This window comes from Mesoplodon densirostris, chromosome 6 (assembly GCF_025265405.1).
Source record: "Mesoplodon densirostris isolate mMesDen1 chromosome 6, mMesDen1 primary haplotype, whole genome shotgun sequence".
Classification (NCBI taxonomy): domain Eukaryota; kingdom Metazoa; phylum Chordata; class Mammalia; order Artiodactyla; family Ziphiidae; genus Mesoplodon; species Mesoplodon densirostris.
The window spans coordinates 34,715,436-34,734,131 of NC_082666.1; the positions used below are offsets into that span (position 1 = coordinate 34,715,436).

The window sequence follows — 18,696 nt, forward strand, 5'->3', positions numbered from 1 at the left end:
ACTAGGTAGAAAATGGGAACATTAGTTGTCAAAGGAATGCAAACTAAAACCTCAAAGCAACAGAACCACACCCCCACCAGAATGGCTATGATGAAATCCAACAAAACCAAGGGTTGGCCATAGTGTGGAATAACTGGAACTCTCAGGCACTGTTAGTGAGGATATAAATTAGTGCAGCTACTTTGGAAAACTGTTTGACAGTATCTACGAGAGCTGAACATATGCACATTCTGTGAAATAATTCCACTCTTAGGCATATTCCCAACAGAAAAGTATATATTTATCCATTAAAAGACATGCATAAGAATTTTCATAATAGCTCCAAATTGTAAAAGACCCAACAGAACGGATAAACTGTGGTGGAGTCCCACCATGCATGACTACCCAGCAAAGGAAATAAATGAACTACTGTTGACACACAACACGAATTCCTTTAGTGTTGTGTTGAGCAAAAGCATCCAAGACTCAATAGATGACCTGTATAGCGTGATTCCATTTACATAAAGTTCAGAATAGGCAAAACTAACCAACAGAAGACAGGATAGCAGTTACCTCTGCATGTAGTGACTGGGGGGTGTCCAGGGGTCTTCTGGGATGCTTATATTCCATCTCTTAATTGGGGTGCTAATAACACTGGTGTACTCACTTTGTGAAAATCCACCAAGCTCTACCCTTATGATTTGTGCTCTTTTTTTGTATATATATTTCAACAAAGTTTACTTTAAAAATACATGAACGAAGAGGGAATTAGAGAGAAGTTTAAAAATCTGAGCATGGTATATTAGGGAACAGTAATGAAAGCGGTTTTATCAATGAATACAATTGTGAAGTGTTAGACTAACAGACTAAAGCAGTATGCAACGGAGCACATGGTCACTTCGTGCCGGCGGGAGGGACAAGGGTCCAGGCCAGCTCCTCAGCTTAGGAACGGAGCTGTAAATCTGACAAGATTGGGTGGAAGAGCAGATAAAGATGAAGGACTTAAGAGCAATTTAATGTTCTTTTAAAAATTCTCTATAAACTTTCTATGATGAGCCGGGCCTTTGCACATGCTGTTCCTTCTGCTTGGGAAGCTCTTTCTGCTTTTCTTCACCTGAGAACTCCTACTCAGGCCTCACTGCTTGGCACAAGGATCACCTCCTCAGGGAAGCCTTCCCTGGCGTCCCTAACGACTCATATATTTGTTATAGGCTCTCTACAGTGCTCATCATAATTTCACATTTATAACTGATGATGTATTTAATATCTGCTTCTGCCGCTAGAAGCTGAGCTTCACGAGGGCAGGAACTGGGTCTGGGCTTGCTCACTGCATCTCCAATACCTAGCTCTGGTAGGCAGTCAATAATATCTGAAGGAATCAATGAATAAAATGAAATATGAAGCCAACACGGATAGTCTGGAAAAAAAATAGTACAACCTGATAGACAAACCTGGCTTGGTGGGAACAGGCAGGACAAAAGGATGGGATGAGAGTGGAGGCTTCAATTAGAACGCAGAGTGGTGGTGTCCCATAGACCAATGCCCCTCACACTGTAACGTGCACACAGATCACTTGGGGATCTTGTTAAGATGCAAACCTGAACGCAAGCAGGTCTGGGTGGGGCCTGAGAACCTGCATTTCTCGGCCCTCCGGGTGATGCCGAAGCTGCTGATCCAGGGTCCACACTGTGAGGGGCAGTCACACACAGCCAGAAAAGCAGCACCAATATGTCAGGCCAGGGCCAGAGATCAAGATTCGGAAATCAGAAGCAAGGAAGGTGTGAGGACAACGCTGACTAGAGGCCTGAGGAGACTCGAGCCTCAGGGAACCACAGAAGCACAGCTTAGCTGCAGGCAGTGAAAACAGAGGGGATGAAAGCTACGTAGAAGATACACCCAGGACAGAAGGGCGCCCTTGGCCCCTAATCCTATTTCAGAAGCTCCAAGAAAACCTCCCTGCTTCTGCAGATGGGGATGGGAAACCTCAAATATTAATAAAAAAGATTCCTGGGACTGGCAGCGGAAGGGAACTTGTTGTCACTTACAGAATTCCACCCACGCCACCACCTCCACCTTGCCCTTTCCTGGGAAAATGTCATCAGAAGCAGGGATGCATTTTCTGAGTAAGACCAAAAGTTATCAAAAGGCAACAAATGTGTTCCATAATTGCTTTAACTACACTGAATTTGAAATGTCAAATTTATTGTTTAGTCCTTGTCTAAAGAATTTCGGGTGGGTTACAAAATTTTTTTAAAGATATAATAGGACAATTTCAAGTGTGGTTCTTAGTGGGAGGTGTACATCAGAATTACCTGGAGAGCTTCCAGAAAATATGCCTGTCCCTGCCCCACCCACAGATGGTGATTCAGCATTCTGAGGTGTGGCGTAGAATGACATTACTTTTGGGAAGCCCTCTAAGGAAGGGCCAGGCCTGCATCGGCTAGAGGAGTGGAGCAGGTTTTCAGGGAACCTCAGGGTGGTGTTTCAGATGGTCAGACTTAGAACACAGTCAACCCTCCGTATCCAAGGGTTCCATGTCCTTGGTTTCAACCAAACACGGATCAAAAATATTCAGGAAAAAAAAATTCCAGAAAGTTGGAAAAAGCAAAACTTGAATTTGCCATGAGCCTACAACTAGTTACATAGCATTTATGTCATACTTACAACTATTTACTTACATTTACACTGCATTAGGCATTATAATTAATCTAGAGATGATTTAAAGTATATTAAAGTATGTGCATAGGTTATATGCAAATACTATGCCACTATACATAAGGGACTTAAGCATCCTTAGATTTTGGTGTCCAAGGTTTGCAGGGGGGCGGGTCCTGGAACCAATGCCCTGCAGATAACTGAGGGACAACTGTATAGGTTCCACAAAATCTGAGCCATTCAGAGGGTATACATGCAAGACTTGGGCAGTTGCTCAGAGCAGCTAAAACTGAGAGCAAATCACATCACAACCCTGGACAGAAAAAAACCAAGGGTGATTTCAAACAGGAGCCTCCAAATGAAAGTCACATGGGCTGACACAGCAAAGGTAGGACTGATTTTCACACCGCTCTCACCTGAGCAGCTCCGTGTCCAGTGCCAGCGTGTGTACCCGTGGGAACTTACTAACTTAACCAGGGTTAATGGTGTTCCCAGCGTGATCCTGTAGCCATCTACTGACAAACTCAAGTAGACCAGCAACCCAGAAGAGACCTACTTTTTCCTCCTCATGATCTCTGATTGTTACATAAAGGGCTTGGGACCCAACATCATAATTTTTTTATTTCACCTCATAATTTGGTTATTTCATGAAAGTTGCAGAAACATTCTCCCCACAATTACTCCCAAAGCAAACCTTAATAAGAGCAAGCCTGATGCTGAATAACCACATAATTGAGTCATGTGGTGTTTTCCGATTGTCTTGAAATTTTATCTTAAACAATCCGGTCAGGACAATGGATGATGACTAACAAACCCTGTTTCCTGTACCGCAGCAATTAGGGAACTTGAGGTTTCTATGGCTTCCTTTATAAGCCTCTTAATTCTAAACAAAGCTACAACCCAACCAGGAACACACTGGCCTCTCCAACCACAGATGATTTCATCTGCAGCTGATGCACTTTACAACAAGGAAGCCCAGCTGGTTCTTTGCGTTAAGAAACAAACAAACAAACAAACACAACAGTTACAACTTTAGAATCTGTTTTGCACAATAACAATAGAGGTTCTACTGTGACTGTAGTTTTTAACAAAGATTATACTTGCAAAACATTACAGACCTAGGCAACATCTCAGTGCAATGGGATGGTGGGAGCCCACTACATGCCATGAGCCATAGGATCACCATGTGTAAATGCCTACACAATGTGATACATACCACTCAATAGAAGGCATTTTTAAGCAATCTGCTGTGTACTGACTTATGATTTCAAATCCATGCTGTGAAAGCTTGTTTCAGACAAAGTGTGGTTTGAACTTGTTTTGAATAGCCTGTTTTGATGAATTGGCTTTGAAGTTGGCTATTAGGACTTTCTTATCCAACTCTTGGACCTGTAGTGGAGAGGACCATCATGTCACTGACACTACAGTAACAGCTTGGTGGCCATCACATGATGAACTAAACACAAAGAGGCTGACCAGCAACTCGAGAGTGTTCGGCCTGGGCAAAGCTTCTCTTTGCTGATCTAAATAGCTCACCTACTCCTGCCAGGCCCAGGCTACTTTTGGTCAACAGCGATGTTAAACCGTGCAGCAGTCTCAGGAAGAAAAGGGACATCTGTTCCTGCCTTGGCGAGGCTACTCCTCATAGGCAGTGGCGCCAGCCACGTAACGGTTCCTGGAATCATAACCTTCGGAGCAGTCCACCCTGCCTGGCAACACTGGTGCAATCGCCCATAAGCTAGATGCCCCAGAGGTGAGGGACCTAAACCAGCAGCTTTTGGTTGGAAGGATGAACTCTATGAGAACCACCTCCTAGAAAGGTACATCTCAACGAAACCTGGAATTTTTCTTTCATCTCCCCATTGCCTGGAACAACAGTGTAATCACTGTGTCGTTGGTTTGCAGTATGTTCTTTCTTTCTTGGCTTATTAAGAGACATCATCCGTATGAATGAAAAACGTTGCCTGCCCTATCAGTGAACAAAGGATGTTGCAGCCATCAAGCCACTACAGCTGCCCCTGAAGGTGAGCCCTGAGGGAACTCAGGGTGGAGACAAACGGGGCTGCCCACTGCCAGGCCCTCAGCCACTGCAGCCACCCTCAACGGGTGCAGCCAACGGTTAGGGAACTCTGGATGGGAAAGAACTGGATACTGGCCCTAAACAGCTAAGGTGCATATCAAAGGAATGGTTTCAATGAGCCCGGACTCTTGCATCTTCCCATACATAGAAAAGCGCTGAATTCCTTAATTTGAGATATCTGGTTTTCTTTAATGAACAGTGTGAAGTTCCGAATACTTGGTCACTGCTGAAAAAACTCCCTATATATCCTGCTCCACCCATACCTCTTCAGAACAGTCCCTCAGGGCTATCTGAGAGGCTGCCTGCTGGGCTCGAAGTCCTCAGAAAGTCTGCCAAATAAAACATAATGTGCATTTTTTTTCAGTCAACATCCTGTATGCTATTGGCTTGTGACATATTAAAAATTATAATTCCCACAGTGGACACAGGGTAAATAAATTATCCGTAAAGACAGCCTCAGTCTCTGAGCATAATTTGCCCAAACTAACAAACAAACAAAAACAATGCTAAGCTTCCAGTGCCATCAGGTGCTGACTGTAGATTCTGGATTTTGTAGCGCAATCCTGATTTCACATACTTACAGATATACTGTACGAGTGTTTCCCGCAGTTGTTGTAGAGGTGATATACCTGTCAGCTACTTTACCAACTCAATGGACCCCGAAGCAGGAGCCCATTGCCCGGGGCATGGGTGCCCTCGTGGTCAGGGTTGGCTCACAAGGCTTCTATCACTTGCCGTGGAGCCTGAGACAGGGAAGAAGTGATGCTCTGTTTCCTGAGGGTCTACAGGCTGATCTGGGGACCTTTGTTTTTTCACAAGCCAATGAACCACAGGCAGGAAGAAGGGAGAGGAGTAGTCTTCTCCACTAGAGAAAGTCAGAAAGCAACCCAACTCCATTTTGATCACTTCAAAAAGAAGTGTTAAAGTTATTTCATACCCTTGTTTTTAAGAATAAGAGCTAGGTCTCTAACTCAAGAGTGCCAAAGTTTCAGTTAGAAAAAAGAAAAAGAAAAAAAAAGAACAAAGCAGTCCTGATTTTAAAACACCTGATTTGTGAGTAGACCACGCAAATGACCCACAGCTGGCTCCCGAAAGGAATCAACCCGACTCCTCCTCAAGCTGACCTAGGCCAATGCTACCACCTAGTGACCATCAGAGGAACACACTTCACCTCCTAGCATGACTTTCTGCTTTCCTCCCTCTTCCTCAAGGGAAACATGGAGAGTTATGCTTTCTCGTTTATCATCCACGTTTCAGCTCATTTTAAGTCTCCCAGAATATATAAGGCCTTCTCTGTCACCCAATTCCCTCCCTTTCCCTAGGGAACTCAGGAGAGCGTTCTTCCCTTTTTTTTTTTCTTTTTTTGGCTATTTATGAGCCCCAACAGATGTCTGATCAGCAGAAGATGGATCTCTAGATGGAAAAGTAATAAACATTCATATACAATCAGTCATGCTAGGCGGCTGACTCAGATTATGAGTTTCTCAAATACCACTATGTAATGTATTTAAGATAAATGTTTTATTTGTTTAGCTGCTAATACCAATATTGCTTCCTCCTCCTTTTCGCTGTAAACACAGCAGCTGGGCTGCATCATGGGCTAACCGAGTCTGGGCTGGGGTGGGGCCAGCAGGGGCCTTAATAATCACTCACATCACTCTGGACCACTCCGCATACTGACAGGAAAACCACCACTTTCCGGTTCTTGGCTGCACCTCCCACAAGGCCAGCTTCTAAGTTCCAATCTGTTCTTAGCCTGGGCCTAAGTGTTCCTTACACCCTGCTGAAGTAAGTAATTAGGGGGTATTCCCTCCTAAAGATAAAACTTACAAATATCTGGATGGGGATTTATCACTTATCAAGCACTAGATCAAGATTAGATCAAACTGTAAGAATGTATACTTAATATTTAAGTTGCTAAAAAAGAAACAGTGATTAAAAGGAGACTTTTTAACCAGAGAATTAAATTAAACTTTAGTGTACTTAAGAATCATCTGGGGGCTTCCCTGGTGGCGCAGTGGTTGAGAGTCCGCCTGCCGATGCAGGGGACATGGGTTCATGCCCTGGTCCGGGAAGATCCCACATGCCGCGGAGCGGCTAGGCCCGTGAGCCGTGGCCGCTGAGCCTGTGCGTCCGGAGCCTGTGCTCCGCAACGGGAGAGGCCACAACAGTGAGAGGCCCGCGTACCGCAAAAACAAACAAACAAACAAACAAACAAACAAAACCAGATTCTTGGGTACCACCCACAGAGATTCTGGTTTAGTAAGAACCCAGGAGACTGCATTTTAAAACCTGCAATTTTTTTGAGCTTAGAGAAAAGCTGCAAGAAAAATGAAACTCCCGTACATCCCCATTGGCCTGGATTCAACTTAACATTTTGTCACATATGCTTTCTCTCTCTCCCCTGCACATACACATACCGACACCCCCAAAGCTTTCTAATGAACACTTGAAAGTTGTAGATATCATGCCCCTTTACCTCTAAATATTTTAGCAGGTTATCTCCCAGGAACAAGGACATTTCATAACCACAGTACAATTATCAAATTGAGGAAATTTAACATCAATAAAGCAATTATAGTCCATGCTAAAATTTTGAAAATTGTTCTGATGGTGTCCCTTTATTTCTTTCCTCCTGATCCAAGATCCCAACCAGGACCTTGCCTTGCTTTAGTTGTCAGGTAGAAACTGCATCTGTAATAAGCATCCCAAGGGGACACTGATGCAGGGTGTCTGAGCACCAAGGCAGTGGAAAACTCTTAATCAGATACTTCCTTTCAGTTTTGACCATCTGTGCCTACAGTCAGGGGCTTGGTTAGGTCAGCACCCCATGTCAGTTTTCCCGTCTATATTACAAGTCGCTTCCCAGAGCCAAAGAGGGTTGTCTATAGCTTAGCTGCCCCATCACTCAGTCTGGGGAAGCACTTCCTTAAGGCAATGTTGAAATAACAGACTCCAGTCTATATGCTGGTGCTGGAATTAGTGCTGTGGTCATAACAGAGGAAGAAAGCAACATGAAAGTAAATTCGGTTCAGAAAGGATTCTATCATGTGATATTTTCTAACCAGACGTCTCCATTTGTTCAAATTAGTTCACGTCTTTCACAGACAGCAATTCTTAACAATTCATAATATCCAAGTTATAAAAAAAGACTACAGTGCCTTCTGTTATGCACACTCCCATTAAGTGGGTGACAGTCAACTACCACTGTCTTAAGGAAGAAGAGAAAAAGATATACATGCATTTTGTATGATTTATTAGCTTTGCAAATGTTAATAAAACTCACTCCAACTAATTAAAAACAGGTGATTTTAGTTCATCTGTGACATGCCCACATCTTAAAAAAATGATTTCACTTTATTAATTTTATATTATGTGCAGCTGATAACCATATTACCATACAACTGGTACATGGAATTTTATATTCATGACTATAGTTTTTGTAAATTTATCAACACTACCTTCTGCCATTTTTTTCCTGCTTACTTGGCTTTAATTTCCAAAGTACAACACTGCATAATAATACAAAGATAAATATACTAACTTATTTTAAAAACTAGTTTAGAATGTCAACATAATCACTACTGGTTACTTACTAAATTAGAAAAATCTATTCATTAAGGGAGGCATTTTCATTTTGCTGATTCAACAGTAAAGCCAATAAACTAACTTGTCCTGGGCCTATACACCGAAAAAATTTTAAATAACATCTTTAAAGCTTTAAGCCTGCTAATTAATACAATAATCACAGCTGACAATGGAAGTATTGGTGCACAAGACTTAATTTTAATTTGGGTATGCATATATAAAAGTATTCAATGCCTTTTATTTAGAAAAAATGCTTCCGTGAATGCATTTATGAGTTTTTAACTCTGGCTTCACGTTATTCACCGCATGGGAGAAAATGCTCACACAAGTCTCCTTAACACCACAGCTTAATACCCAAATTATCCTGCAATTATTAATCCTTCTTTTTCTAGTTCAGTTTATTTTTTAATTGAAGTATAGTTGATTTACAATGTTGTGCTAGTTTCAGGTGTACAGCACAGTGATACAGTAATACATACATATATATACACACACACACACACACACATATATACACACACACATATTCTTTTTCAGGTTCTTTTCTCATATAGGTTATTACAAAAATTGAGTAGAGTTACCTGTACTATATATACAGTAGGTCCTTGTTGTTTATTTTATATATAGCAGTGTATATATGTTAATCCCAACCTCCTAATTTATCCCTCCCCCACCCCTGCAATTATTAATCTTAATACTCCAGAAGTACCATCTTGGGATCAAATCCTTTAATCCATAGAGCCGGTAACTTGCCCAGGGAGTGGACCTCCAACCGGTAGCCCCTGAGAAGCAGGGTGGGGTAATCTGTAGGATCAGTTGTGTTCCAATGGAGACCTGTAATTAGCGCCCTTGTTCTCGTACAACTTCAAAATGTCAAATAGTTTTCTTATTATGGAGTTGGGTTTATTTATAGGCTCAACACCATGACACTTGCAAAACTAACCAAAGAAAAGTTATACTTGATACCAGGAGGATAACAAGAAGTAGTTTTAAGCTCCCTGAAGGGCAAGACCAAGAATGCTGTGGGAGCTGCAGGCATTTCGGGACAGAGGTGATGTTGCTATAAAGAGAAACCAACCTCTGACGACGTCCCGCGAGCTGAGTGTCCAGGGCTGTGATGAGAGGCCGCCTAGCACCTGAAACACAGGGTTTGCTCCTAGGCGACCAGAAAATACGTTCGACCTGTGAGGACGTTAAATGACGTCATCACCTTCTTTTTTTTCCTCTTTCTTGAAGTACCACAGAGGAACAAAGCACAAATCCCAAGTGTAAGAGTGCTGCTCTTCTCAAGAAGGCTGGAGGAGCTGCCTCACACCCCTTCCAAACATAATGCCCCCTCCCGGGGACCAGTCTCCCAAATTTTAACACCATTTTCATGAGATTTTTTAAATGAGATTTTTAGAAGTTTAAAAAAAAATGTTTAGGGAAAGGTTATCATGGTGTAGTGTTAAACCACGTATTTCACAGGACCCAAGCCTTCTGGAGCCACTTCTCCATGCACGTGGATGCTTCACTGGGGAGAAATGAGAAGGGCTGTGTCCCAGTCTCCCCACCCCGAGCATGTCTGAACAGTGACTGGTCAACTCCCCCATTACGTACCACATCAGTGAGCCCAGAAACTGCAGAGGCCAGCAAGCCTGCCTCTTGCTGGAAGAAGAAAGGGGACATCTGCCAGCTGTTGAGGGACTGAACCAAACCACGCTGGGGGAGATGACTTGTGGGACCTACCACCAGACAAGCTGTCAACAGCCTCCAAGCCAAATCCCTGCATGGGACTAGGACCACAGTTTCACAGACCCATCCATCTTGTTTATGATTACTTCCAGCTTTTGTTATTACTTTGGCAGGAGTTCCGTACCTTTTACTGACTCAGTATTTACTTACTGGGCACCTGCTCTGTGCCAGGCCGAGGGAGTAAGGTGAGGGAAGGCACAGATGCCTGGAGTTTCGAGTTCTAAGGGGGGTGAAAGCCCAAGGTGCCAGGGGAACAGCAGGTAGGCAGGCTCCCAACCCAAGCCAGGTAGGCTCGGGTGGGTGGCGGGACCAGCACACAAAGGCTCCATGGGGAAGCTTGCAGGATAAAGGGAAACTAGCCGGGTAGAAGCAGTGGCAGTCCAGAAACTGCACACTACATGTGCAAAGGCCAGGAGGTGAAATACATGCACATTTTAGGAACCCCACAGAAACAGATTTATTATCGGAGTGTCTGAGGAATAACTGAAATCCTAGAGAAATCTGAGGGAGGAGACTAGGTTCTTCAAAAATCCAGGATGTCACACAGAAGGGGAATTAGGATATGGTGTGAGGCTGTGGGAGGTCAGCCTCAGTGGAATCAAGCAGAGATGTGGACTGGAACCCCAGCTTACACTTACCAGCTGTGTGAACTTAACAGAAATCACTCACCCTCCCCGAGACTCAGTGTCCTTATCTATAGAAAGGTGGAAATTCTGTTTTCCAAGGTTGTTTTAAGCACTGAAGGTAACATGTATGCATACTAGCCGGCACTAGCAGGGCCCGATCAATGGCACTTACTACTCCTACCATGATTAGACTGATTGTTTCAGACCCAAAGGGTTCAATAGGTGGAAGATGGAAGGAAAAAACAAAACAAAACAAAAAAACCAGGAGGAAGAGCTTTTGAACACTCAGGGCTGCACAAATACAGAAGGGACTAACTTGGGAGAGAGGGAGCTCCCTGTCACTAGAGGTGATCAAGCAGAGAAGGTGGATATGGCCCTTGGTGAGTAAGTTGCAGAGGGCAGGCTGGCACTGGAAGGGGTAGGAGAGCTGAACTTCCAGCTTCCAGGACCAAGATTCTATTATGACTTCTGTTTCGACAGTGCCAAAACCCACTCAAGGTGGCACTGTCCAAAACTGGATTTCTTAAATGGATTTCTCATGGGAAATAATTCTAAATGGATACCTCCATCTTGGGAGAAAAACTAAAATGGTCCATCAAAGTATGAAATAGAGGGTAAAACAATATGAAGACAAAAAGCAGTATGTAAAGCTAAAAATACAGACAATGGAATCTGTCTTATATTGAGCAGTTTCTACCTAAAATTAAGCAACCCGTCTCTTCTCATTCTCCCTTTGAATAGTTCCACTGGGCCCCAAACAGACTGGAAAACAGGATAGAATAAATTTACTCTACAGGGACATGAATCAAATTGCATCAACTTTACAAAAATACTGTGCTAATATTTGCCCTTGGGGCACAGACACGCCCATTTGGGTGTCAGTCCATATTTCTATCTTAGGCTCCAGCCCCCACCCCTTTACAGCCAAAAGCAGCAGAAGCCTTCAGAAAAGAAAACAGCCAAAGTCACTTTGAAAGGTTTGAGATGTGCTAATCGCAGCGCATCCCAGCCAAGAAGCTGGAATCTCACAACTGGACCTTCCTGCCAGCTCTGCTCTTGCCAAGGAGTCTGAAGCCAGCAGCAGCCTGGCCAGAGAAACCCAATCCTCACCACCAGCAGCCCTCACCATAATTTTATCTCAAGGAAGCACAGAAAAATACTCCCCCTGCGCCAGCACCGCCCTATTTGTCTGTAATCAGCGAAGTGACCTGGGAAGTTACTACTCCATTTCTTTTTAGCTGGGTTTCCCAGCTTAGAGCCCTCTAAATTTCCTTCCAGCTTTAAAATCCTCTGCCTGTAAAGTTTTAATCCGAGGGGCCATCTCAGGTTATATTAGGTACAGTGACCCTACTGGTTGCTGGCGGTCTAGAGACCAAGATAAAAACGTATTTTTACGTAGCCTAGTCTGATTTCCAGGGCTTTGACTTGGAGATGGGTGGGGGTAGGAATGGGGTCAGAAAATTAATTAAAAGAAACCACATTAACTCTAAAAGAAAAAAAAAAGACTTATAAAGGCGTGCCAAAATGCTAATCAGAATAGTATTTAGGAATAATGAAATGAAAATAATATATGTTATTGCTGCCTTTATTTATTTGTACTGAGACCTTCCACATGCTGGGAGCTGGGAATACAGACATACAATCCATTTTTTGATCTCAAGAAGTCTTCAAGCCACTTGACCAGGGACACCACTGCCTGGGGGCCCTGGGTGGCCAGGGGTCTCAGCAGGCCAGGGCTGACTGGAGGTCTGAAGGAATAAGCCAGACTTGGGTTCCAGTCTCTGCTCTGCCACTCCCAAGCTGATAGGACCTTGGACAAATTAACTTTCAGTCTGTTTCATCATCTGTAAGTAATTCTGAGGAGCAGCAATCTCGTATCTAACCCCGTGGAGGCCCTGGCCCACAGCAGACACGTAATACCAGCTACTCTGAGGACTGCCCCTGTATGACGGCCCCTTCCACCCGCCTCCGTCTTATACTCCCTGGGCCGTTTCCATTCCCAGGCTTCCTATCCTGAGGAGCAACCAAGGTTCCTACAGCTGTCCGCATTTCACAGATTGGTAGATTAGACTCAGAGAACCCTGCCCAAGTCACACAGTCAGACGCCAAATGGGGTGAGGGTCCCAAGCCCAGTTCAGGGCATCACACACCTCCCCACTGAGTTCCCTGTCCTGCATGACGGAGGAAGGTGAATTACAGGTGATTCACTGGAGGGAAAAGGCTCCACTTAATCACTATTGTTTCTGCAATTTACTGACCACAGGTATGTTCTTACCCTTTGAGATAATCTTCATCAACACTCCCCACAGCTTGCATTTTGGTAAATTTCCTCTTAGGGAGGAAATGGTCCAGAAAAACCCTTTTTGCCTCTAACTCTGCAACATCAGAAGAAACCTGAGTAATGACCGGGTATTTATTACCATCTTCCCTCTGTTCTAAAATGACAACAGGTGTTTCAGAAGAGTTATTTTAAAGGAACAGTACATCCAAAGTACCCTTTGATTGTGAAGATCGTGATTTCAGAGAAGTTAAAACATGGAACACGAATCTGTCAGAATTGTGGAAACACAGTAAGTGACTTCCTCTCACTTCTACAAAAGGCGTAGGCTGGAGTGAGTGCACGGAATGTCTAAAGGCCCTTCCAGCTCCACAGGCAACCACCCTGGGTTAATTATTAACCACGGGAGAGCAGGGTGGGCCACCTCATTTCCTGAGGCCAAGCCCTGGGTTTGGCCTGGGCCTCTCCTACCCCATGACTAACAGCTCTCCTTCCAGGGAGATCCCGAGAGTGGCTGGCCAGTCCCCTTCCACAGCACCTGCCTCCAAGGATCTCAGAACTTGGAGGACTCCTGATGCAGGCCCAGGCGCACTGCAGCCCCCAGGAGACTGGGTTTCTCAATGAACTTGAGCTCAACCAGATCCTTGCCCGCTCACTTTTGGGGCACACATGTTGGCTCCAAGCAACAGATCTCATGAGGGCAGCCACAAGGTGGGGGGAAGTGATAAACGGGGGCGGGGGGGCAGCTAGATCCTGAGTGTGGCAGGAGAGTGGGTCTCCAGGAGGATCCAGGACAACCTCAGAACATCCAAACCTCGAAGTTCTTTCATACAGGTAAGGGAGGTGCTTGGCCAGCACAGAACCTACCTACCTCCATGGCTGTGAAAAAAACAAGTTGGCTCTGAGCGCCGGAAGGCAGCTAACCCTGGAGGGAAGGAGGAGCGGGCGGCTCAGCAGACCAGCTGCTACGACACGCTCATGTCACATAACACCAACAGTGCTGTCTTGTTTTGGGAGGGTTTTAGTTTGTTTTTTACTCTGTACTCATCATGTCTATATAATCATACAGGCTACTCGTTCCCATCATTGTGCAATGGAACATTTGTCCGGGTATTTCAAACACTTCACTGGCATTTTTTGTTACAGTTTTATAGTATTCCACCAAGTGGAACCATAACCATGGCTAGGTGCTCAGATGACTTCTAATTAGGAGGGCTCAGACTTCCAAAAGGACCCACAGTAAACGAGAGTAGGGAAGAAGGAGCAAGTGATCAAGAGCAGGCACGAATGTCAGTCAGCAAGTTGGGCCCAGATGAGCCCTGCTTTAGGGAGGAAAAAATACCCCAGCCACCAAAGATGCATGGCCACAGGGTGACAGGAAGGGGCTAGACCACCACCTGACAGAAAAAGGCAGAACAGATGAGCAGACAATTAATGATAATTTGGGCAAAACCATCAGATTTACTGTTGTCTTTTCTACCAGGCAGAACAATCCTTTTACACTGGGAAGGATGGAATGAAAGGGGATGGGAAGGCATCTCCTGACCACCCGTGACCCACCAGAGACTACACGTGTCATCTCGTCCAGCTCCCACATCAGAAGAGGGATTCAGGCTAAAGACAGCAAGGACCATGCCCGAGATGACCCGGCACAGAGCGGAACCCAGACCCAGTGGCTCCTAACAAAGTCGGACGGCCCCCAGACACAGCACTACCTGCTCTGGTCTCTTTTTAAAACTGTAGTTAAACAGAACATAAAATTTGCCACTTCAACCATTTTTAAGTGTACAATTCAGTGGCATTAATTACATTCACGACGTTGTGCAACCAACACCACAATCTATTCCCCGAACTCTTCCATTACTCCAAACAGAAACTCTGCACCCATGAAGCAATAATTCCCTACTCCCTCCCCCAACCTCTGGCAACCTCTAATCTACTTTCTATGAATTTGCCTGTTCTAGATACTTCATATAAGTGGAATTATACAATATCTGTCCTTTTGTGACTGGCTTACTTCACTTAGCATAATGTTTAAGGTTCATCCATGCTGTAACATGTATAAGAACTGCATTCCTGTTCAAGGCTGAATAATATTCCATTGTATGGAGAGACCACATTTTGTTTATCCATTCATTTGTGGACACTTGAGCTGGTTCCACCATTTGGCTGTTGTGAATAGTGCTGCAATGACATTTCTGTACAAACATCTGCTTTTGGGTATATACCTAGGAGTGGAATTGCTGGGTCATACAGGAATTCTATGTTTGGCCTTTTTTTTTTTTTTTTTTTTTTTTTGCGGTACGCGGGCCTCTCACTGTTGTGGCCTCTCCCGTTGCGGAGCACAGGCTCCGGACGCGCAGGCTCAGCGGCCATGGCTCACGGGCCCAGCCGCTCCGCGGCATGTGGGATCTTCCCAGACCGGGGCACGAACATGTGTCCCCTGCATCGGCAGGCGGACTCGCAACCACTGCGCCACCAGGGAAGCCCTATGTTTGGCCTTTTGAAGGGCCACCAAACTGCTTTCTACAGAGGCTGAACCATTTTACATTCCTACTAGCAATATAAGAGGGTTCCAATTTCTCCACATCCTTACCTATACTTTTGATAATAGCCATCCTAAAAGATGTCAAGTGATATCTCACTGTGGTTTTAATTTGCATTTTCCTAATGACTACTGATATTAAGCAACTTTTCATGTGCTTATTGGCCATTTGTAAATCTTTAGGGAAATGTCTATTCAAGCCCTCTGCCCATTTTGAAATTGGGTTGTTTATCTTAATTTGGATTAGTTATAGGAGTTTGTTATATATTCTTAATGTTAAACCTTTATCAGATAGGATTTGCAAATATTTTCTCCCATTCTGTAGGCTGTCTTTTCACTTTTTTGATGTCTTTAGAGATACAAAAGTTTTTAATTTTGATGAAGTCCAATTTATCTATTTTTCTTTTGTTGCTTGTGCTTTGGTGTAACATCCAAGAATCCACTGCTAACTCCAAGGTCATGAAGATTTATCCCTGTTTTTTCTTAAGAGTTCCATGACTTTAGCTCTTATATTTAGGGCACTGATCCATTTTGACTTAATTTTTGTTTATGGCAAGAGGTAGGAGGCACCCTGGTCTTTCTGACCAGGGTCCCTCCCCACCATGATCCTCTGGCAGAGCTAGCATTGCTGCACTAGACTGTGAACTTCATGAAGGCAGGGTCTGGGTCTTTTAAAGACCACGACCCAGTGCCTGGTACCCAGCAGGTGCTCAATAATTAACTGTGGGATAAATGGACAGTTGAGTGGATAAACCACTTGGTGGGGGGGAGTATCCTCCATTCCCCCACCTGCTTCTCATCACTACTATAAGACCACCCACAGCTGGCTGAAAGACTCCTCTGTAACAAAGTAAACCTGATCGGCCAACCATACTAAGAAGTAAATATGTATCAACAATTGCACTTACATACTCTTATTATTTCAACTAAAACAATCCAAGATCTAACCAGCGCACTTAACTGAGGACAGGGCAGAGGGTCTCAGCCCTGGAAAGCTCAATACGTCTTTACCAGTTTCCTAGTTCAAGTCCTTCATCGCACAGAGGAGGAAACCAAAGGGCTGACGGAGCCAGTGACTTCCCAAAGCCTGGGCTTCCACTCCCAGAGCTTTCTCACCAAACACAGGCCTGCGTGATCACCCACTGGAAATCCAGGAAAAGCACCAGGTTAGCCTCAACTGTTCCAGATGGTCCTTTGGCTCCAAAACCTGCCAATGGAAAAATGAACTCTGGGTCCTGGATCTCATTCTGCTACACGAGGGCCCCCTCACTCTCTGCCTCCCGTAGCACATGACCTGCTCACTCTCTGCTCCGGCCACGTTGCCCCTGCCCTGTACCCAGTTGTTACAAGCTCGTTCCCACCTCAGGTGTTTGCAGCTGCTGTTCCCTCTGCTTGGAACTCCCTTCTCTCAGTCATCCTCCACCTGGCTCGCTCTAAGTGTCTTAGAGCGAGCCAGGTATCTTATCAGTGAGGCCATTCAGACCTCTCACTGCACCCTTCTCCTTAGCGTTTATCACTGCTAGACATATCAAATATGTTCACTGACTGTTTCCTCCCAATTCCCATGTCCCTACCTCCCCCTAGAATGAAAGTTCCTTAAAGTCAGGGGCTTTGTTGTTAACTGCTGTGCCCCTAGCACCTGGAGCAGTGCCTAGCAAGCCTGAGTATCTGCGAATGACATGGATAAAAGGACAAAATGGGGAGCATCACACTCAGTACTTCCATGTCCCTAAGCGTGACAGTGGGGAAAGCAGGCAGCTCCAGACTCGCACGTGAGCACTGCCTGAACCCTGCAGCCACAGAGCGCTGCCCGTCCTGGGCGCCTGGGCAGGCAGAGCTGGGACATCATGTGCCACCAAACTTCCCACACATCCTAGCCAAGCCCAAGATGCCGGCAGCCGCTACTGTGCTGACCTGGCCACAGAAAATGGAGTCTCTCCTCACAGGCACTTAATAAATGCCTGTGAAATACACACACATGCACTGAGTGAACAGCTAGTGTGCACAAGGCTGACACTTGCACTCCTAGAAGGCTCGCGTCAGCACTCCTAACAGCGTATCATTCCAACAATGCTGGGAGGTGGTTTGACCAGTAATTCCATTTCTAGGAACCTACTGTCAGGATACATCCATACATGAAAGTTTTATTTGCAAAGATCTTCCTCCCAGAGATATAACGTTGAAAATTACACCAAAAAGCCAATTTCCAAGCTTAGAGGGCCAGTTAAGTAAATCATAAAACAGCCACGGATGTCCATGAAGACTTCATAATGACATGGAAAACCTTAGAATATTAAGTAAAAAAGGCTGGTTATAAAATTGTACCTACAGTGTGACCAGAACTCTAAGTCATTGTATAAAGTATGAAGGAACTCACAAGACCGTGAAAACTGTTAGTTTGTCTATTCTTTCAAATTTTCTGTAGTGCCTAAGTGTTCTATGAGCAAGAATGAGTTCAAAAATCAAACTGATAGAACTTAAAATGCTGTCACCTGATACCTCATTGGAGCCGAGGGTGTGTAACTGCTTAAACCTCCCTCCCGTGACACCTGGTCCCCTCCTGGCCCCTTTCTGCCTTCACCTGACCCTGCTTCTTCCTCTTCCTCCTGCTTGCCCGCAGCGCCTGGTACCCGCAGCCCTCCCCACCCTGCCCCAGCCCTGGCCCCGCTGCCATACCTGTCACTCCTCCCCCAGAAACCCCGCTCCCAGGCTGGGCTGCCCCACCTGACACTCCCCTGGCCCACGGACCCACGTTGTAGCCTGACTCCTCTGCCTCCCAGCTGTGTGACTGTGGGCAAGTTGCCGAACCTCTCTGAGCCTCCATTTCCTTCTCAGCAAAATAAGGTTGACCCCAACTCACAGGGGCCTCTGAGGACCCCACCTCACAGGGCGTCTGAGGTTCAGGGAGTTAGACCCCCGCCTCAGGGGGCCCTTCCTTCCACGGTTGAGGTTCAACATGCCAACAGCTGTGTCTCCAGCCCCTGCCACATGATGGGCCTCAACCTGCTGGCTCCACCCAGCCTTGGGAAGCACTGCTTATGGCACACCGATGCACAGGGAGAAATTTCTTAATCCTCAATTTGCATAAATCTGGACACCTGCCCTCTCCTGAAGGAAGCAGAAAATCAGGTTTGCTCTGGGATCCTGGATCAAACCAGTGGTTTCTTGGCTGAAATTCCCATCCTCCCGTTGAAGCCTCCACCACTCCAGA

The 18,696-nt window shown here is 45.2% G+C and overlaps 1 protein-coding gene across 5 annotated transcripts in view; it reads right to left on the minus strand.

The window, feature by feature from the left end:
• PTPN3 (protein tyrosine phosphatase non-receptor type 3) overlaps positions 1-18,696 on the minus strand; it is a 109,564-nt gene that overhangs the window by 74,098 nt on the left and 16,770 nt on the right. Inside the window, exon 1 of one of the 5 annotated variants that reach the window (XM_060101251.1) lies at positions 16,602-16,679. The exons of the other annotated variants lie outside the window; for them this stretch is intronic. The gene's annotated coding sequence lies outside the window, so the exon portion shown is untranslated. Of the gene's footprint in view, positions 1-16,601; positions 16,680-18,696 lie in introns of those variants that run through there. 5 annotated transcript variants of the gene reach the window in all.